The 17,834-nt window shown below is 40.2% G+C and overlaps 1 non-coding gene across 1 annotated transcript; it reads left to right on the top strand.

The window, feature by feature from the left end:
* The first annotated feature begins 10,353 nt into the window (after nucleotides 1–10,353).
* On the top strand, nucleotides 10,354–10,461 carry LOC112793194 (small nucleolar RNA R71). The gene has a single exon (XR_003197900.1). It is a non-coding gene; the product is annotated as a small nucleolar RNA R71 (small nucleolar RNA).
* The last annotated feature ends 7,373 nt before the right edge of the window (nucleotides 10,462–17,834 follow it).

Here is a 17,834-nt window from a genome sequence, read left to right as displayed (position 1 = left end):
TTTATTTTCAGTTGCTTGGGGACAAGCAACAATTTAAGTTTGGTGTTGTGATGAGCGGATAATTTATATGCTTTTTGGGATTGTTTTCAGTATGTTTTTAGTATATTTTAGTTAGTTTTTAGTATACTTTTAGTAGTTTTTAATTAAAATTCACTTTTTTGGACTTTACTATGAGTTTGTGTGTTTTTCTGTGATTTCAGGTATTTTCTGGCTGAAATTGAGGGACCTGAGCAAAAATCTGATTCAGAGACGGAAAAGGACTGCAGATGCTGTTGGATTCTGACCTCCCTGCACTATAAGTGGATTTTCTGGAGCTACAGAAGCCCAATTGGCACTCTCTCAACGGCGTTGGAAAGTAGACATCCTGGGCTTTCCAGCAATGTATAATAGTCCATACTTTGCCCGAGATTTGATGGCCCAAACCGGCATTGCAAATCAGCTTCAGAATTCCCAGCGTTTAACGCTGGAACTGGCATAAAAATTGGAGTTAAACGCCCAAACTGGCATAAAAGCTGGCGTTTAACTCCAGGAAGAGTCTCTACACGAAAATACTTCAATGCTCAGCCCAAGCACACACCAAGTAGGCCCGGAAGTGGATTTTTCTGTCATTTACTCATTTCTGTAAACCCTAGGTTACTAGTTCACTATTAATAGGATCTTTTGACATTGTATCTGTACCTCATGACACTTTACACGTTTATTTGTGTACTTCCTACGGCATGAGTCTCTAAACCCCATGGTTGGGGGTGAGGAGCTCTGCTGTGTCTTGATGGATTAATGCAATTACTACTGTTTTTCATTCAATCATGCTTGCTTCCATTCTAAGATACTACTTGTTCTTAAACCGGATGAATGTGATGATCCGTGACACTCATCATCATTCTCAACTATGAACGTGTGCCTGACAACCACCTCCGTTCTACCTTAGATTAAGTAGATATCTCTTGGATTCTTTAATCAGAATCTTCGTGGTATAAGCTAGAACTGATGGCGGCATTCAAGAGAATCCGGAAGGTCTAAACCTTGTCTGTGGTATTCTGAGTAGGATTCAATGATTGAATGACTGTGACGAGCTTCAAACTCCTGAAGGCGGGGCGTTAGTGACAGACGCAAAAGAATCACTGGATTCTATTCCGGCCTGATTGAGAACCGACAGATGGATAGCCGTACCGTGACAGGGTGCGTTGAACATTTCCACTGAGAGGATGGGAGGTAGCCACTGACAACGGTGAAACCCTTGCATACAGCTTGCCATGGAAGGAGCCTTGCGTGTTTGAAGAAGAAGACAGTAGGAAAGCAGAGATTCAGAAGATAGAGCATCTCCAAAACCTCAACCTATTCTCCATTACTGCAAAACAAGTACTTATTTCATGTTCTTTTACTTTTCACAATCAATCCTGATAATTATTGATATCCTGACTAAGATTTACAAGATAACCATAGCTTGCTTCAAGCCGAAAATCTCCGTGGGATCGACCCTTACTCACGTAAGGTATTACTTGGACGACCCAGTGCACTTGCTGGTTAGTTGTGCGGAATTGCAAAAGTGTGATTGCAATTTCGTGCACCAACTTGGTCCAACCTTTGATCAAAGTTGACCCTTCTAGTGTAAGCGCGTTCATCTCCTTACATCATGGGCAAGTTGAATGCCAACCTTACATTTTCCAGACTAAAATCCATGTATTTCCCCCGAACCATAGTAAGCCAATTCTTTGGGTCCGGGTTCACACTTTGATCATGGTTCTTGGTGATCCATGCATTGGCGTAGAACTCTTGAACCATTAAGATTCTGACTTGTTGAATGGGGTTGGTAAGAACTTCCCAACCTCTTCTTCGGATCTCATGTCGGATCTCCGGATATTCACTCTTTTTGAGTTTGAAAGGGACCTCGGGGATCACCTTCTTCAAGGCCACAACTTCATAGAAGTGGTCTTGATGCACCCTTGAGATGAATCTCTCCATCTCCCATAACTCGGAGGTGGAAGCTTTTGCCTTCCCTTTCCTCTTTCTAGAGGTTTCTCCGGCCTTGGATGCCATAGGTGGTTATGGAAAAGTAAAAAGCAATGCTTTTACCACACCAAACTTAAAAGGTTTGCTCGTCCTCGAGCAAAAGAAGAAAGAAGAGAGTAGAAGAAGAAGAAATGAAGGAGATGGAAATGGCTTTGTGGTTCGGCCAAAGGGGGAGAAGTAGTGTTTAGGTTGTGTGAAAATGAAGGAGGGAAGAGGGGTTTATATAGGGGGTAAAAGAGAGGGGTAGGGTTCGGCTATAGGAGGGTGGGTTTGGGTGGGAAAGTGGTTTAAATTTGAATGGTGAGGTAGGTGGGGTTTTATGAAGGATGGATGTGCGTGGTGAAGAGAAAGATGGGATTTGATAGGTGAAGGGTTTTTGGGGAAGAGGTGTTGAGGTGATTGGGGAATGGGTGAAGAAGAAGAGAGAGAGTGGTGGGGTAGGTGGGGATCCTGTGGGGTCCACAGATCCTGAGGTGTCAAGGAAAAGTCATCCCTGCACCAAGTGGCGAGCAAAAATTGCTCTTCATGCCAATTCTGGCGTTAAACGCCGGGCTGGTGCCCATTTCTGGCATTTAACGCCAAGTTCTTGCCCTTTCCTGGCGTTTAACACCAGTCTGGTGCCCCTTTCTGGCGTTAAACGCCCAGAATGGTGCCAAACTGGGCGTTAAACGCCCATCTGCTAGCCTTACTGGCATTTAAACGCCAGCAAGTTCTCCTCCAGGGTGTGCTATTTTTCTTTCTGTTTTTCTTTCTATTTTTGTTTTTTCAATTGATTTTGTGACTTCTCATGATCATTAACCTACAGAAAACATAAAATAACAAAGGAAAATAGATAAAATATAATAAGATTGGGTTGCCTCCCAACAAGCGCTTCTTTAATGTCATTAGCTTGACAGTGGGCTCTCATGGAGCCTCACATATGCTCAGAGCAATGTTGGAACCTCCCAACACCAAACTTAGAGTTTGACTGTGGGGGCTCTGTTTGGCTCTGTTTTGAGAGAAGCTCTTCATGCTTCCACTCCATGGTTACAGAGGGATATCCTTGAGCCTTAAACACAAGGGATTCTTCATTCACTTGAATGATCAATTCTCCTCTGTCCACATCAATCATAGCCTTTGCTGTGGCTAGGAAGGGTCTGCCAAGGATGATGGATTCATCCATGCATTTCCCAGTCTCTAGGACTATGAAATCAGCAGGGATGTAATGGTCTTCAACTTTTACCAGAACATCCTCTACAAGCCCATAAGCTTGTTTTCTTGAATTGTCTGCCATCTCTAGTGAGATTCTTGCAGCTTGTACCTCAAAGATCCCTAGCTTCTCCATTACAGAGAGAGGCATGAGGTTTACACTTGACCCTAGGTCACACAAGGCCTTCTTGAAGGTCATGGTGCCTATGGCACAAGGCATTGAGAACTTCCTAGGATCTTGTCTCTTTTGAGGTAGTTTCTGCCTAGACAAGTCATCTAATTCTTTGGTGAGCAAAGGGGGTTCATCCTCCCAAGTCTCATTACCAAATAACTTGTCATTTAGCTTCATGATTGCTCCAAGGTACTTGGCAACTTGCTCTTCAGTGACATACTCATCCTCTTCAGAGGAAGAATACTCATCAGAGCTCATGAATAGCAGAAGTAAATCCAATGGAATCTCTATAGTCTCTGTGTGAGCCTCAAATTCCCATTGTTCCTCATTAGGGAACTCATTGGTGGCCAGTGGACGTCCATTGAGGTCTTCCTCATTGGCGATCTCTGCCTCTTCCTCCTCTCCAAGTTTGGCCATGTGGGTCATGTTAATGGCCTTGCATTCTCCTTTTGGATTCTCTTCTGTATTGCTTGGAGGAGTACTAGGAGGGAGTTCAGTAATTTTCTTGCTCAGCTGTCCCACTTGTGCCTCCAAGTTTCTAATGGAGGACCTTGTTTCAGTCATGAAACTTTGAGTGGTTTTGATTAGATCAGAGACCATGGTTGCTAAGTCAGAGTGGTTCTGCTTAGAATTCTTTGTCTATTGCTGAGAAGATGATGGAAAAGGCTTGCCATTGCTAAACCTGTTTCTTCCACCATTATTGTTGTTGAAACCTTGTTGAGGTCTCTGTTGATCCTTCCATGAGAGATTTGGATGATTTCTCCATGAAGAATTATAGGTGTTTCCATAGGGTTCTCCCATGTAATTCACCTCTTCCATTGAAGGGTTCTCAGGATCATAAGTTTATTCTTCAGATGAAGCGTCCTTAGTACTGCCTGGTGCAGCTTGCATTCCAGACAGACTTTGAGAATTCATATTGACTTGCTGAGTCAATATTTTGTTCTGAGCCAATATGGCATTCAGAGTATCAATCTCAAGAACTCCTTTCTTCTTATTCGTCCCATTGTTCACAGGATTCTCCTAGTTATGTATGATGATTCTTGAACACAGCTGATGACTAGTCATCATATACCTATTTTTCTATGCTTTTTCATACAAGAAATTGATGATTAGTGCTTAAATATTGCATTCTTTTGTACTTAATTGGAAGATTTTCTTGATATTTTAATTTTATAAATCTTGTAGAAAATAAGAAGAAAAAGAAGCAAAGAAGCACAAAAAAAGGAGAAAAAAAGAGCTTTGGGGTACACTTTGAAGTTGGTGTACACTTTGGAGCCTTAGGCCACGCTTTTAAAAGCGTGGCCCATGACCAAATCAAGGAAGGAAGCAGCCAGCACGCACACTGCCCTGCCCTTGCCAAGGGCAGGGCAGAATCGTGATGCACATTGAGGTTGGAAGCAAGAATTTCGCTAAGGTAAAATCTGGGCGCTCACAGCATGACCATGCCTCCTTCAAAGGGCTATAACTTGAGCTACATACGTCCAATTGATGTGCTTCCAGTTGCGTTGGAAAGCTGACATTCTGAGCTTTCCAACGATATATAGCAATCCATATTTGGCGTACAATTGCGGCAGGAACAAGAGGCATCTTTAAGGGCCAAAAATAAGCGAAAATAAACTAAAGTGCTTCCACCAAGGCTCGAAGCTGGAGCCTTACTCCAAAACAAAGTGGCGCTCAATTTTCTGCCCTGCCCTCTTGGAGAGCAGGGCAATGTCGTGCTCTTCATGGAAAATCAAGGAAAAATCGCTCCTCAAGTGCTTTCACCAAGTTTCGAACCAAGCACCTAAGGGGAGTGAGGAGCGCATCATGACACGGTCCAAGGAAGTGAGTGCGCAAGACACACATGCAAGGCAACATTGCCCTGCCCTCCACAAGGGCAGGGCAGCATCTTCACACACCAAGCCCGCACCACGCCCGCACCATGGCCGCACGCACCACGCATCAATTTTCTGCCCTGCCCTCCACAAGGGCAGGGCAGCCTCCTGGGAGCAACATATGGGCCAACTTTCATATAAATTCAATTCCTCACCAAATTAAATCAAGGCCATCCAAGACCCATTTTCCCTCAAATCCAAAGCAAGCAAAACCCACTCAACATGACTCAAAGGCACACAGAGAAGCTAGATTAGGAATTTCATTTTGTGAATTTGTTTTTAATTTCAATTTCATTTTATTTTCATTTTGTAAAAAGCCTATATAAAGGCATCACTCTCATTTCAAAAGGAGCTCCATTAGAAAAAGGCTAGCTCCACTAAGGAGTATTAGGATTTGATAGCTCTCTCTTTTAATTTTCCTTTCTGCTTGAATCTTGGATTGAGATTTGAAGGAATTCTGTTTCATTCTTGATCTAAGATTGCTCTTTGTTGATTTTCTGCATAATTCATTGAATTGAGTTTTGGATCCAAGTTTTTCTCTACGGCTTTCATCTTTCTTTCTTCTTCAATTTGCTTTCTACTTTGATCAAGGAAGGGATTGAGATCTAGACTTGTTTTCTAGTCTCCTCCACCCTGAGATCTTCAACTTTCCCTTAGCTATTGAAATTGAGCTGCATTTTACTTTCTGTTTCATTCCTCTTCTGCTACATTTACTTTTCTGCAATTTCCTTTCCTGCATTCTCCACTTTCACATCTTTGTTCACATTGAGCTTGATTTAATTTCCTGCACATTTACATTTTCTGCAATTTAAATTTCTAGTTGCTTAATCTATTGCTCTCTTTAATTTCCAGCACCCAACCCCTTTACTTTTGATGCAATTTATGTTTCTTGCAATTTAAGTTTCAGCAATTTAATTATTCTGCACTTTTAATTCATTGTCATTTACTTTCTGTTAGCTACAATTTCACACAATTCACTCAATGTTAGCTTGACTAAACTAATCACCCACTAAAATTGCTTGATCCATCAATCCCTGTGGGATCGACCTCACTCTAAGTGAGTTATTACTACTTGATGCGACCCGGTATACTTGCCGGTTGGATTTGTGTGTTGGAAATTTATTTTTCCACAAAAACACCATCAACAGCTACTTTATGAGTCTTGGCCGTGGCCCAAAGCACTCTGTCTTCCAGTATTACCACTGGATACATACATGCCACAGACACATAACTGGGTGAACCTTTTCAGATTGTGACTCAGCTTTGCTAGAGTCCCCAATTAGAGGTGTCCATGGTTTTTAAGCACACTCTTTTTGCCTTGGATCACAATTTTATTCTTTTTCTCTCTTTTTTTTTGAATTCACTGCTTTTTCTTGCTTCAAAAATCATTTTTATGATTTTTCAGATCCTTAGTAACATGTCTCTTTTTTCATCATTCTTTCAAGAGCCAATCTTCATGAACAACAAATTCAAAAGACATATGCACTGTTCAAGCATACATTCAGAAAACAAAAGTATTGCCACCACATCAATATAATTAATCTGTTATAAAATTCAGAATTCATGCAATTATTCTTTTTTTCAATTAAGAATAATTTTTTATATAATTTGATTTGCTCCCAATAGTTTTGTGGAGGAAAGTGCATCCCTTGAGGCATCTCAGGGATTTCATGATGAGTGGGATCTCTTGTTTGCTCCATCCTTTTCTTAGTGATGGGCTTGTCCTCATCAATGAGGATGTCTCCCTCTATGTCAACTCCAACTGAATAACAGAGGTGACAAATGAGATGAGGAAAGGCTAACCTTGCCAAGGTAGAGGACTTGTCCGCCACCTTATAAAGTTCTTGGGCTATAACCTCATGAACTTCTATTTCTTCTCCAATCATGGTGCTATGAATCATGATGGCCCGGTCTATAGTAACTTTGGACCGGTTGCTAGTGGGAATGATTGAGCGTTGGATAAACTCCAACCATCCCCTAGCCACGGGCTTGAGGTCATGCCTTCTCAGTTGAACCGGCTTCCCTCTTGAATCTCTCTTCCATTGAGCGCCCTCTTCACAGATGTCTATGAGGACTTGGTCCAACCTTTGATCAAAGTTGACCCTTATAGTATAAGGGTGTTCATCTCCTTGCATCATGGGCAAGTTGAATGCCAACCTTACATTTTCTGGACTAAAATCTAAGCATTTTCCCCGAACCATTGTAAGCCAATTCTTTGGGTCCGGGTTCATACTTTGATCATGGTTCTTGGTGATCCATGCATTGGCATAGAACTCTTGAACCATTAAGATTCCGACTTGTTGAATGGGGCTGGTAAGAACTTCCCAACCTCTTCTTCGAATCTCATGTCGGATCTCTGGATATTCACTCTTTTTGAGTTTAAAAGGGACCTCGGGGATCACTTTCTTCAAGGCCACAACTTCATAGAAGTGGTCTTGATGCACCCTTGAGATGAATCTCTCCGTCTTCCATGACTCGGAGGTGGAAGCTTTTGCCTTCCCTTTCCTCCTTCTAGAGGTTTCTCCGGCCTTGGATGCCATAAATGGTTATGGAAAAACAAAAAGCAATGCTTTTACCACACCAAACTTAAAAGGTTTGCTCGTCCTCGAGCAAAAGAAGAAAGAAGAGAGTAGAAGAAGAAGAAATGAAGGAGATGGAGATGGCTTTGTGGTTCGGCCAAAGGGAGAGAAGTAGTGTTTAGGTTGTGTGAAAAGGAGGTGGTAAAGATGGGTTTATATAGGAGTGGAGAGAGGGGTAAGGTTCGGTCATCTAAGGGTGGGTTTGGGAGGGAAAGTGGTTTGAATATGAATGGTAAGGTAGGTAGGGTTTTATGAAGGATGGATGTGAGTGGTGAAGAGAAAGATGGGATTTGATAGGTGAGGGGTTTTTTGGGGAAGAGGTGTTGAGGTGATTGGTGAATGGGTAAAGAAGAGAGAGTGTGGTGGGGTAGGTGGGGATCCTGTGGGGTCCACAGATCCTGAGGTGTCAAGGAAAAGTCATCCCTGCACCAAGTGGCGAGCAAAAATGCTCTTTATGCCAATTCTGGCGTTAAACGCCGGGCTGGTGCCCATTTCTGGCATTTAACGCCAGCTTCTTGCCCTTTCCTGGTATTTAACGCCAGTCTGATGCCCCCTTTCTGGCGTTAAACGCCTAGAATGGTGCCAGACTGGGCGTTAAACGCCCATTTGCTACCCTTACTGGCGTTTAAACGCCAGCAAGGTCTTCCTCCAGGGTGTGCTATTTTTCTTTCTGTTTTTCATTCTGCTTTTGCTTTTTCAATTGATTATGTGGCTTCCCATGATCATCAACCTACAAAAAACATAAAATAACAAAGGAAAAATAGATAAATATAACATTGGGTTGCCTCCCAACAAGTGCTTCTTTAATGTCAGTAGCTTGACAGTGGGCTCTCATGGGGCCTCACAGATATTCAGAGCAATGTTGGAACCTCCCAACACCAAACTTAGAGTTTGAATGTGGGGGTTCAACGCCAAACTTAGAATTTGGTTGTGGCCTCCTAACACCAAACTTAGAGTTTGACTGTGGGGGCTCTGTTTGGCTCTGTTTTGAGAGAAGCTTTTCATGCTTCCTCTCCATGGTTACAGAGGGATATCCTTGAGCCTTAAACACAAAGGATTCTTCGTTCACTTGAATGATCAATTCTCTTCTGTCCACATCAATCACAGCCTTTGATGTGGCTAGGAAGGGTCTGCCAAGGATGATGGATTCATCCATGCCCTTCCTAGTCTCTAGGACTATGAAATCAGTAGGGATGTAATGGTCTTCAACTTTTACCAGAACATCCTCTACAAGTCCATAAGCTTGTTTTCTTGAATTGTCTGCCACCTCTAGTAAGATTTTTGCAGCTTGCACCTCAAAGATCCCTAGTTTCTCCATTACAGAGAGAGGAATGAGATTTATGCTTGACCCTAGGTCACACAGAGCCTTCTTGACAGTCATGGTGCCTACTGTACAAGGTATTGAGAACTTCCCAGGATCTTGTCTCTTTTGAGGTAGTTTCTGCCTAGACAAGTCATCCAATTCTTTGGTGAGCAAAGGGGGTTCATCCTCCCAAGTCTCATTACCAAATAACTTGTCATTTAGCTTGATGATTGCTCTAAGGTATTTAGCAACTTGCTCTTCAGTGACATACTCATCATCTTCAAAGGAAGAATACTCATCAGAGCTCATGAATGTCAGAAGTAAATCCAATGGAATCTCTATGGTCTCAGTGGGAGCCTCAAATTCCCATGGTTCCTCATTAGGGAACTCATTGGAGGCCAATGGACGTCCATTGAGTTCTTCCTCAGTGGCGTTCACTGCCTCTCCCTCCTCTCCAAATTCAGCCATGTTGATGGCCTTGCACTCTCCTTTTGGATTTTCTTCTGTATTGCTTGGAAGAGTACTAGAAGGGAGTTCAGTAATTTTCTTGCTCAGCTGACCCACTTGTGCCTCCAAGTTTTTAATGGAGGACCTTGTTTCAGTCATGAAACTTTGAGTGGTTTTGATTAGATCAGAGACCATGGTTGCTAAGTCAGAGTTGTTCTGCTTAGAATTCTCTGTCTGTTGCTGAGAAGATGATGGAAAAGGCTTGCCATTGCTAAACCTGTTTCTTCCACCATTATTGTTGTTGAAACCTTGTTGAGGTCTCTGTTGATCCTTCCATGAGAGATTTGGATGATTTCTCCATGAAGGGTTATAGGTGTTTCCATAGGGATCTCCCATGTAATTCACCTCTTCCATTGAAGGGTTCTCAGGATCATAAGTTTCTTCTTCAGATGAAGCGTCCTTAGTACTGCCTGGTGCAGCTTACATTCCAGACAGACTTTGAGAAATCATATTGACTTGCTGAGTCAATATTTTGTTCTGAGCCAATATGGCATTCAGAGTATCAATCTCAAGAACTCCTTTCTTCTGATTAGCCACATTGTTCACATGATTCCTTTCAGAAGTGTACATGAATTGGTTATTTGCAACCATTTCAATTAGTTATTGAGCTTCTGTAGGCGTCTTCTTCAGATGAAGAGATCCTCCAGCAGAGCTATCCAAAGACATCTTGGACAGTTCAGACAGAGCATCATAGAAAATACCTATGATGCTCCATTCAGAAAGCATGTTAGAGGGACACTTTTTGATTAATTGTTTGTATCTTTCCCAAGCTTCATAGAGGGATTCTCCTTCCTTTTGTCTAAAGGTTTGGACTTCCACTCTAAGCTTACTCAATTTTTGAGGTGGAAAGAACTTTGCCAAGAAGGCATTGACTAGCTTTTCCCAATAGTTCAGGCTTTCTTTAGGTTGTGAGTCCAACCATATTCTAGCTCTGTCTCTTACAGCAAAAGGGAATAGCATAAGTCTGTAGACCTCAGGGTCAACCCCATTAGTCTTGACAGTGTCACAGATTTGCAAGAATTCAGCTAAAAACTGATGAGGATCTTCCAATGGAAGCCCATGGAACTTGCAATTCTGTTGCATTAGAGAAACTAATTGAGGCTTAAGCTCAAAGTTGTTTGCTCCAATGGCAGGGATAGAGATGCTTCTTCCATAGAAGTCGGGAGTAGGTGCAGTAAAGTCACCCAGCACCTTCCTTGCATTGTTGGCATTGTTGTTGTTTTCGGCTGCCATGTCTTCTCCTTTGAAGATTTCTGTTAGGTCCTCTATAGAGAGTTGTGCCTTAGCTTCTCTTAGCTTTCGCTTCAAGGTCCTTTCAGGTTCAGGGTCAGCCTCAACAAGAATGCTTTTGTCTTTGCTCCTGCTCATATGAAAGAGAAGAGAACAAAAAAATGTGGAATCCTCTATGTCACAATATAGAGATTCCTTGAGGTGTCAGAGGAAAAGAAAAATAGAAGGCAGAAGTAGAAGAATTCGAACTTATCAAGAGAGATGGAGTTCGAATTGTTCATTGAGGAATAGTGTTAGTCCATAAATAGAAGGATGTGAGAAGAGGGGAAGAAATTTTTGAAAATTAAGTAAAAGATTTTGAAAACATTTTGAAAAACACTAATTGATTTTCGAAAACCAAGAGTGAAAAAGAAATCAAGTGATTTTTGAAAAAGATTTTGAAATTAGAAATAAAAAAGATTTGATTGAAAACTATTTTGAAAAAGATGTGATTCGAAGATATGATTGAAAAGTTATGGTTTTAAAAAGATGTGATTGAGAAGATATGATTTGAAAAACAATTTAAAAAAAGATTTGATTTTAAAAATTAATGACTTGTCTAACAAGAAAAGATATGATTCAAACATTAAACCTTTCTCAACAGAAAAGGCAACATATTAGAGATGTTGAATCAAATCATTAATTGATAGCAAGTATTTTTGAAAATTGAAAGAAATTGATTTTGAAAACATATGATTGAAAAGATATGATTTGAAAAAGATTTGATTTTGAAAAAAAAATTTGAAAACTTAAAAAAAATTTGCATTAAAAACAAAATCCTCCCTCTTGTGCCATCCTGGCGTTAAACGCCCAGAATGGTGCACATTCTGGCGTTTAACGCCCAAAGCACTACCCTTTTGGGCGTTAAACGCCCAGCCAGGCACCCTGACTGGTGTTTAAACGCCAGTTTGCCTTCCTCACTGGGCGTTTTGAACGCCCAGCTTTTTCTGTGTAATTCCTCTGCAGTATGTTCTGAATCTTCAATTCTCTGTATTATTGACTTGAAAAGACACAAATTAAAAATATTTTTGGATTTTTAATAATGAGGAATAATCAAAATGCAACTAAAATCAAATAACAATGCGTGCAAGACACCAAACTTAGCAGTTTGTATACTACTGACACTAACAAAATGAGAATGCATATGAGAAACACAAACACTCAAGTCAAGAGAAATTAAAGATCAGAGTCATGAAATCATCAAGAACATCTTGAAGATCACTTAAGACACATGAATGAATGCAAGAAGAACAAAAACATGCAATTGACACCAAACTTAATATGAAACACTAAACTCAAACAAGAAATATACGATATTTTTGGTTTTTATGATTTTGTAAATTATTTTGGATTTTTCGAAAATTAAGTGGAAAAGAAAATAAAGATATCAAAATTCTTAATGAGAATTCCAGGAATCATGCAATGTTAGTCTAAAGCTTCAGTCTAAAGGAATTAGACATGGCTAGCCAAGCTTCAGCAGGACATTACATTCAAGAGCTAAATTGATGAGAATCAATCAGCTTTGGTGATGATAAGAACATCACCTTGAAACACTGGAATTCAGTCTTAAGAACTCTGAAGAAAAATACCTAATCTAAGCAACAAGATGAACCGTCAGTTGTCCAAACTCGAACAATCCCCGGCAACGGCGCCAAAAACTTGGTGCTGTTGCCGGATCAGAAATTTGGCACTGATGTTACCGAACCAAAAGCTTGCCGAAAACTCGAACAATCCCCGGCAACGGCACCAAAAACTTGGTGCGCGAAATTGTGATCATCAATGGCGCCATCAACATGGTACGCACAATTGCAATCTCAACTCTTTATCACAACTTCGCACAACTAACCAGCAAGTGTACTGGGTCGTCCAAGTAATAAACCTTACGCGAGTAAGGGTCGATCCCACAGAGATTGTTGGTATGAAGCAAGCTATGGTCATCTTGTAAATCTTAGTCAGGCGAACTCAAATGGTTATGAATGATGAATAAAACATAAAGATAAAGATAGAGATACTTATGTAATTCATTGGTAGGAATTTCAGATAAGCGTATGAAGATGCTTTGTCCCTTCCATCTCTCTGCTTTCCTACTGTCTTCATCCAATCCTTCTTACTCCTTTCCATGGCAAGCTGTATGTAGGGTTTCACCGTTGTCAGTGGCTACCTCCCATCCTCTCAGTGAAAATGTTCAACGCACCCTGTCACGGCACGGCTATTCATCTGTCAGTTCTCAATCAGGTTGGAATAGAATCCAGTGATTCTTTTGCGTCTGTCACTAACGCCCAGCCTTCAGGAGTTTGAAGCTCGTCACAGTCATTCAATCATTGAATCCTACTCAGAATACCATAGACAAGGTTTAAACCTTCCGGATTCTCTTGAATGCCGCCATCAATTCTAGCTTATACCACGAAGATTCCGGTTAAGGGATCTAAGAGATATCCACCCAATCTAAGGTAGAACGGAGGTGATTGACAGTCACAAGTTCATAGGTGAGAATGATGATGAGTGTCACAGATCATCACATTCATCAAGTTGAAGAACAAGTGATATCTTAGAACAAGAACAAGTTGAATTGAATAGAAGAACAATTGTAATTGCATTAATACTCGAGGTACAGCAGAGCTCCACATCTTAATCTATGGTGTGTAGAAACTCCACCGTTGAAAATACATAAGAACAAGGTCTAGGCATGGCCGTGAGGCCAGCCTCCCAATGATCTAAGATAGCATAAGAATAAAGATAGCTACCCATATGAGAATACAATAGCAAAAGGTCTTATTTATAAAGAACTAGTAGCCTAAGGTTTACAAAGATGAGTAAATGACATAAAAATCCACTTCCGGGCCCACTTGGTGTGTGCTTGGGCTGATCATTGAAGTATTTTCGTCTAGAGACTCTTTTTGGAGTTAAACGCCAGCTTTTGTGCCAGTTTGGGCGTTTAACTCCCATTCTTGTGGCAGTTCCGGCGTTTAACGCTGGGCAGTTTTGAGCTGATTTGGAACGCCGGTTTGGGCCATCAAATCTCGGGCAAAGTATAGACTATTATATATTGCTGGAAAGCCCAGAATGTCTACTTTCCAACGCCGTTGAGAGCGCGCCAATTGGGCTTCTGTAGCTCAAGAAAATCCACTTCGAGTGCAGGGAGGTCAGAATCCAACAGCATCTGTAGTCCTTTTCAGCCTCTGAATCAGATTTTTGCTCAGGTCCCTCAATTTCAGCCAGAAAATACCTGAAATCACAGAAAAATACACAAACTCATAGTAAAGTCCAGAAAAGTAAATTTTAACTAAAAACTAACTAGAACACACTAAAAACATACTAAAAACAATGCCAAAAAGCGTATAAATTATCCGCTCATCAGGTCTCCCTAGGATAAGGGATGCACTTTTGTGCCTTTCCATATCCAACACCACAAAGTCAGTGGGAAAAGCAAAGGGTTCAACCCTAATAATCATGTCTTCAATCACGCCTGATGGTATCTTAATAGAACCATCAGCAAGTTGAAGGCATATGCAGGTTGGTTTGACTTCATCAGTCAAGCAAAGCTTCTTTATTAATGAAGCATGTATTAGGTTGATGCTTGCTCCAAGGTCACATAGAGCTGTCCTTGTACTAGCATTACCTAGAGTGCATGGTATCATAAAGCTTCCAGGATCCTTAAGTTTTTCTGGTAAGTTATTTTGAATGATTGTATTGCACTCTTTAGTAAGGAGGACTGTTTCTGTCCCTTTCCAATCCTTCTTATGACTCAAAATGTCCTTCATGAACTTAGCATAAGAGGGTATCTGTTCAAGAGCCTCTGCAAATGGGATCTTGATCTCTAATGTTCTGAGATAATCTGCAAAACAGGCAAACTATTTATCTTTCTCCTCATGATGAAGTTTCTGAGGAAATGACATCTTAGCTTTATACTCATCAACCTTGGTTGATGAAGGTTGAGTTCCGTGTGTGTTGGATGGGGGGTTACTGGCTTGCTTAGGAGGGTTGTTTTCAGTGTGTGATTGACCTCCCTTGTTTGGGCGTTCAACGCCCTTGTTGCTACCCACTTCCTGACGTTCAATGCCAGGGACACTGCCCTCTGTTGGGTGTTTAACACCCTTGTTGGTGTCCTCAATTGGGTGTTCAACGCCAGGGATGGATACCTCTTCTTGGCATTTGATGGTTTATCAGTGGCTAAGAGAAGGGGGGTTAAATCTTAGCCCCTTTTTTTGATTAGTAGCCTTTGCTGTCCTTCAGAACACTTAAGAAGATATTTTTTGTTTTTGTCTCATGCCTAGCCATGAGATTTTTTGCGTTTTGTCTCGTGACCAGCCATGAGATATTTTTTAGTTTTGTCTCCTGTGCAGCAGAATCATAAATGGAGTAGAAGACAGAGAAAATTACACTAAGATATATCCTAGTTTAGTTGCAAAGTGCAATACAGCCTACATCCAGTCTCCATCACAACAATGATGGAATTTCACTATAATCATCCTTGATTACAAACACTAATTCTCCCTAGGAACTAGCCTTCCTAGACGGGACAAGTCCAGAATCTAAATCCAAAACTGAACTTGACTTGGTCACTGCCAAGCTTTCAACTGCTAAGTCCTAACCCAACTTGTAAGGGAATTCCCGTAGAATCATAAAACACAACACAGATGTACAACGAACCTCTAAGGACATCTATGGCTTTTTCTTTTAATTTTGCACTCTCTGCCTTTTTCTGCTCTATGGCTTTTTCTTACAAACCTCACTGTTTGCCTTTTTCCATGAGACTCAAGACAGACGAAATTAAACAGAAAAATACAAACTGAAGAACATTGAAGGAGAAGAACTTCTGTTAGCTTAGGTAGCTATGTGAACACTGTGCCTTGCACTCTCACTCATTGCCTTAAGCCCTGGCTGTTCTCCCTTATTTATATAGGGTGAAGTCTCCACGGTTTAAACCACTTTAACCAAGCTAAACTTCTTCTTCTTCAAGAAAATCGGTTCGACCAGAGAGAGAGGAGAGGAAACCGAATGCTTTAACCAACATGTAATTACCTCTGTGTCTTTCTTTTACACCAAGCTTCATCAATCCGAGCCATCCCTCCTTGCTTGCACTCCAAGAAGGACTCCTAGCCTTTGATGCTTCTTGATGTATGACACTTCTTTTGCTCAAACTTCTGCATCTTCTCCACGTAGCTACAGTAGCTACTTCTTGTGGCAGTTGATCAAAAGCTGAGACAAGCCATCCCTTAAGGATCTTCTTCCTCTGACCGAAATCTTTTCTTCCATTTTTGGTATGGAGAGCTTGAGCTTACTTCACCAAATCTTACCTTTCTTGGTGAAGATCTCAGCCACAACATACTTTTTTGTTTTCTTTTTCTTGCCATCATTGTGATGGTCTTGTTACTTGTTTCTTCTTCCTTTCGGTAGCTAGCCATAGCTTCCATGCTTCTCTGTAAAGTGACCGAAGTAGGAGAAAAGAGATGAGAGTGAGGAAAGAGAAATTTGAACAATAGTTAATGAATGTGATAAAGTGAATTAAGTTTCCCACTTCCCTTGCTTTAGGTAGTGTGTAGCATTGATGATGTCCATCAATTCAAGTGCTAAATCTTGCTCATGTTTCCAATTCAAGTTAATTCAAGTGAATTAAATTTGAAATCCATCACATGATGGAAAATGAGATCCGTTGGAAGCAATCCTTGCTTTCTTTCTTTCTTATTTTCGGATCAAACAAGCTTGCTTCATAGCATTAATTAATTTGGGCTAATAGTAATGAAAAAAAAAACTGGCCCAACTAATAAAAATTTTCTTCAGCCAAGTCACTTAATCATTTTAACCAAGGCTGAATATTTATAGGCACATTGGGCTTGCAATTTCTTTTTCTTTTCGGCCTAATAGCATGATCATAATTCAGCCAATAAATGTATCAATAATGCACAAGGCTGAGATGTGAAAAACATATTTAGGCTTGCAACATTCGGCCCAATGCAAATATGCATCAACAAATTTATTAATCAAGCAAGTATGAATTGAGATCAAACTAATAATTTTGTAAATAAATACTTTAATAATGTTTGTTCATCATCAAATTAAATTTAGAGTTTTCCAAACTCATCAATCTCTCCATTGATGACAAACATTATTAAAAAAATTGAAATGGAAAGAAATTAAAGAGTAGAGTATTGAGTACTCCTTTTAAAGATTAGTATTTCTCCCCCTTTCCAATTGTCACATGGCTCCCCCTAAATGTATGCTATTTTACCAAGGGAAGCTTTATACCTGTAATAATTTTTATCAAGACGAAGGCAACAATGTTATTTAACATATTAAATGCAAGATGTTGAATGGCTTAATTTATGAGTAGAATTGGAGTGATAAACAAAACTCATTTGTTATCATAAAATTGATTTTCTGTTCAATCTCACACAATGCAATTGAGTATATATCAACCAAAAATATTTTTGCTTTTTCAAGAAATTGCTGTTCAAGCTATTTGAAAAATATTTTCCAAACAACATATCAGGGAAAAATAATCATAGCATGGAAAACACTTTTAGATCAAACATGATCATTTCAAAACACAGCAATTTTCAGAATTTATTTACATCTTAAAGCTTAAAGGAACTGCCAAAAATTATTAAACTATAAGGCAGCAACCATGACAAAATAAATCAAGTGCATCAAAGAAATCACCAACTTATAACAAGGGTGATCATTAATCATAGATAGATTTCATCCCCTGTTTTCTTTTTATTTCAATTTCAGCCAATTCTCCTCCTTTTGTCATCAAAGGGGTGCACCTGCAAAAAATAACATTGGAATGCAGAATATTCAAAATATAACTAGCATCCAAAATAACCGAGTGTTTAACAGAGTATCACAAAAAGTATCTAAACAGTTAAAAAAAGTTCAAAAAGAACCAAATAGAACCAGAAATCAGAAAACACATTAATCATCTGAGAGAT

This window comes from Arachis hypogaea, chromosome 3, assembly GCF_003086295.3.
Source record: "Arachis hypogaea cultivar Tifrunner chromosome 3, arahy.Tifrunner.gnm2.J5K5, whole genome shotgun sequence".
Classification (NCBI taxonomy): domain Eukaryota; kingdom Viridiplantae; phylum Streptophyta; class Magnoliopsida; order Fabales; family Fabaceae; genus Arachis; species Arachis hypogaea.
This window is presented reverse-complemented; position numbering and strand designations above follow the sequence as displayed.